Source organism: Galeopterus variegatus, unplaced genomic scaffold (genome assembly GCF_000696425.1).
Source record: "Galeopterus variegatus unplaced genomic scaffold, G_variegatus-3.0.2 Scaffold2582, whole genome shotgun sequence".
Lineage (NCBI taxonomy): Eukaryota > Metazoa > Chordata > Mammalia > Dermoptera > Cynocephalidae > Galeopterus > Galeopterus variegatus.
The window spans coordinates 146688-151601 of NW_007728693.1; positions in this window are offsets into that span (position 1 = coordinate 146688).

The window sequence follows — 4914 nt, forward strand, 5'->3', positions numbered from 1 at the left end:
AAATGTTGGCAGCCAGACTTTGCAGGAACTTTGAGCCATGGGTGGTTACGGAGCCTTCTCCATGAGAATTCCCACAGCCCAAGCGACATGGTGAGAGGCTCATTAGCTTTAACTCCGTTCTTTCCCTCTGAACCTTCTCTTACCAACATTTCCTTCCCTAGGGTGGGCCTTCCACATCCAGTCTCAGAATGTGAAAACTTTTGGGATCACAAAGAGCATTAGAGCAGAAGATCCTGAGCAGAGAGACAAGAGAGAGACTTGGTTTAAGGGAGGTCAAAAGGGAAGACCCATTTGTGGGGTGCCTACAGTTTGCTTGTGTGTTTTCCATATCTCGGTTCATTTAATTCTTGCAACTTCCCTGAGAAACAGGCTTTATACCCTTTCACAGATGAGGAAATCAAAGTTCAGCGAGCCTAAGAAACTCACAAAAGGCCACACAGCCCCTTTCTGAGCCAGGACTCCAACTTGATCTGTCTCATTCCAAAGCCCATACATACCCTTTCCCCTGGAGCATCTAACCTGAGTTTTAAGAAATCTGGATCCTCTGCTAAACAAACTGACCATCTCAAACCAGCTGGTCTGAGACCCCACTGAGATGCCCCCTGATAGATCAGATCGGCCCAGGAGGTTAGAATGATGGGAACCAAATGTCCTTCCCTCTTAGGGTCCTTCATAAATGAAAAACCAAGGGCCAGATTCAGGTAGAAGTTAAAACACTAGAGCTCAAATCACAGCTGTACTGGATACTTTGCTAAGAAATCATCCAGTCTGTTAAGGCTCTAGCAACCCTGCAGAGTCCCTCTTATCCCCATTTTAGGGATGGAGACACTGGGCCCCACATAGGCTGAGGGTACGCCACAGATGGGGAGCTGGGACCTGGCTCATCCTGAGTTCCTTGTCCTCCAGCAGCTGTCCCTGACCAACAGATGCTCTTTAGAAGGGACCATCATCCTCAGGTAACCAGCTCTGTGCCTCGCTTCTCTGTGTGCCCGGTGGGCTCCCCTCTCACCCAACCCATCCACCTGCAACACCTCGCTCATGTCCCATCAGAACTAGGGCACATGTACTGCCTGTGAAGCTGAGAACGTAAGGGATCTCTCTGCAGCCTGGGGGTGCAGCTGGGGCATGCCGGGCTGCTCTTGTGCTGTTCATGCTTATATTCTCCTGTGGTCCCAGCACTTTAGGAGCCAAAGTGGTCAATAAATACTTGCTGAAATGCTTATTCCCTGTAAGAGATGATAGTCCCATCAGCACTAGTCAGGCACTATTTACTTTATATGTAATGTTTCAGTTTGCTGCTTGAGCAGGTGTATTTATTTACCTCTCTGTCCATGTTCTATTTTATATAGAACAGACTAAGAAACGCTGAGATAAATTTTGATATTTTTAATAAATTATAATTAAATCCTGTAAACTCACTTGGGCACCACCATTCTGTCCTCATTCTAGCTCTTACTTTCCTTTCTTTTTCCCCCCAGTGAAATCCTGAATTCCAGGGGCTGTACTGTCAACGGAATGAGTGAATGGTGAGGTCATTGGCCTCTGTCGTCCAGCCAGAGGGTGACAATGGGGACAAGAAACAAGGGCCAGCTGCTGGAAGACTGGGAGTGAAGAAATTGCAAAACGTGGCAGCCCCTCCCATAGGGAGCCCTTCTGCATACGTGTGGTCTTGTAAGATCAGAGAATGCTTGGCCTGCGAGGGACAGTGCCTGGGTGAGGATGGGCACCTTGAGTGGGCACAGGGAAGTCTGAGCAAGCAACTGACCTGAGGCCGAAGCTGGTGGATTAGGTGAGGACATAAACCCACAGGCCCAGTAAGTGCAAGACTGCCAAGGGCCTCAGGAATCACCGAGACTCTGGCTTTTGCCCTGACTCCTGGGACACCCAAGGGCCTCGGCAGTGAACATGGGGTCTGTAAAGGAAGAGCTGAGCTGGCTGGGGTCAGCGTCCTGCTCATCCCTAACTACCCTCACTCCACTCAAAACACAACCAGCTTTCACTCTCTTGAAAAAGGGCTTTATGTATAAGGGAAAAGGTTGGAAAACCACATCCAGGTTTAAAGATGGGAGACTGAGGTCCAGAGAGGACAACAGCCGTCCAGTGCCACACTGATCCACTGCCACCTTCTCTCACATGACTGGCCTGGGATACCTGTAGAACACACAGTGGGGGAACCCAGGAGTCAGCTGGAATGCGGGGACAGATGTTCCTGTTCATTTCTTTAGCAAGCAAGCACGGCGCATGGACCTGGCACCCGCCCGTCACCGCACAGAGCCGACGGGCACACACACACGGTGCAAGCCCTAAGACAGCGATGGTCAATCAAAATTAACAGAAAAGTAAAGAAGGGTATGAACAAGATGGGAAGCTACGGATTAGGGGTGGGGAAGACTACAGAGAAAGTGGGGCATGGGGGAGGGGCTTTAGTCTCCCATTATTTTTCTGTTTCAGCTTCCCATGAATTTACAGAATATCCCTTTTCAGGAGGCAGCTGCAAAGGAGACCAGTGTGCATGTGCATGATGCGTCCCATCAAAGAAGCCCGCTCAATTTGAGTCCTACTTTGAAAACCTATAGACTCGACAGGTGGCAACCCCAGCAGGAGGTCACCTGTCAAACCCATGCGAGTGCCCCAGGGGGTGGGGGTGGCGGGGACTCCCCTGTGGGCTGCTCTGTAAGGTCACTTGTGCTCCTCCCGGACCCAGGACACACAGCTCTTTCTTTACGAAGCCAGCAAAGTGTTCACATTGATTTACTGTTTGGCAGGAACTAATAACTTTTGTTTTTAATAATGACAGTTTGCTGAGCTCTGAAAAGCCCTGGCTGTGATTTAACGGCTGTAAAAATGCACAAGTAAACAGCCCCCCATCAGCTGCCGAAGAGCAATTTAGAGAATCACTGTGTGTGTTTACAAAGGAAACCGCCTTGGTAGACGCGTCATAATGATGAAGAGACGATTCCAAAACAGTCGCTTTAACTTGGGCTGCGTCTTGCCTGATGGCTCCCAATCTAAAAGCCACTCTGCCTCAGGTGATAAGAGGGGGCCTGCTGCACATGTAAGGGACTTTCTGCTCTTGGGGGGAGGCTGCCTGCTCCCTTCTGTCGCACGACTGCCACAGCCTGCAGACGGGCGGCCCTCCCCTCCCCAGCATCTCTTGCTCACTGTTGCACCCGTGACCCCAGCCACCAGGAGCAAGCCAGAGCCAGGCCACCGAGCCACAGAAGGGCAAACTTCTACGTACAAGAGGAAGGCCATATGGCTTCTGACATGGAAGGCCATTTCCATAACAAATGTGTCTGCTTCTGACGCATCAAATTTCAGAGCCAGGGCCAACATGGAGCCCGTTGTGGGCCACAAGCTGGCATGGGACCTGCAAGTGGCAACGGCAGTGCTTCCAAAAGCACCCCTTTGCCTCCTTGCCCTCTTCCAGTTTTGAAGAAAAGGGAAAGGAGGTCATTAGATAGCAAGACAAGGGACTGAGGGACAATAAGGAAATGTTTACAAGTTCAGCACCTGAGGAAAGCTTAGAGCCGAAGGTTAGCACCACCTTGCGCCAGATCCCCGGAGACACTTCTTTAGACAGCGGCTCCCCGCTGAGTGACCTCTCGCCCCTCCCTTTCCCTCTGCCACCTCTCCTCTCTGCTCCCCTGTCCAGCTCAAGGAGAAGCAGACTTTGTGTGTCCCCAGCACAGCAGTGCTGCCTCCTGCAGCTCCTGGCTGCCCGGACACCCTCCACGCTCAGACGTCCGCCCTGCCGTGGGCCGTCACTCCTCTCCAGCCCCGGCTGTCCCGGGGTCTCTCCAAGGGTGTCAGGTCTGTGAGGGGCTGAACTGTGTCCCCACAAAATTCATATGTTGCCATCCTAAGCCCCAGTGCCGCACACTGTGACCACATATGGAGTTAGGGTCTTTAAAGAGGTAATTCGTTTAAAGCAAGGTCAGTAGGGTGGGGCCTTCATCCAATATGACTGGTGGCCTCACAAGGAAAGAGACAACAGATGCCCACACAGAGGAAAGGCCACGTGAGGACACAGTGAGAAGACGGCTGTCTACAACCAAGGAGGGAGGGTCAGGAGAAACCAACCTGCCAACACCTTGATCTTGGACCTCTGGCCTACAGAACTGTGAGAGAATAAATGTCTGCTTTTTAAACCCCCAGTCTGTGGTATTTGGTTGTGGCAGCCCCGGCAAACTAATACGAGGCTTGTACCCCTCTCCCAGCTTTTGAGGCTACCCCCCGACCACACAGCCCTCCCCATTTCCCCACTTGGCCTGCTCCCCGACAAACCCCACCTACTCCCCACATAGTTTTCCAGAACATGGAGAAAGGGCCACCCACTCCACCGCTGAACTATGCACCTCCTTTTCTGACTAATCTCATTATTGTTTCCCAAATGGAATGTCGAATTCCTTAAGGATTGAAACCACATGTCCTACATCAACCGCAGCACATTTTACAAACAGGCAGTGGATTAAAGGTCAATCGAATAAATTATTCAATCACTGGGAGAACTGGTCTGCATGCAGACAAGTGATCAGTTAGAACAACCTTCACACGCATCGGCAGCAGCACTACTTATCAGGCTCTTACTCGTGGGTGTCTCTCTCTAAACACTTTGCACGTATTAACTTATTTCATCCTCACAGCGCGTTCGTGAAGTACATACCACTATGATCTTCCTTTACCAGATGAGAAACCTTAGCTTGAGGCCCCTGCCTAGCTGGCTCAGGCAGCAAGAACAAAGAAAATAATGGCCTTTCCCTCCCAAGTTATAAAGACCGGGTAGAGAGAACCCCAAAAGGTCAGCTGTCCGAGGTCCCCAACCCACAAGCAGGTTAGATTCCAACTATCTGGAATGGAGCACTGTCCATTTACTATTGATTTTTGCCCATCTCCCCAGTTAGAATTTTCATT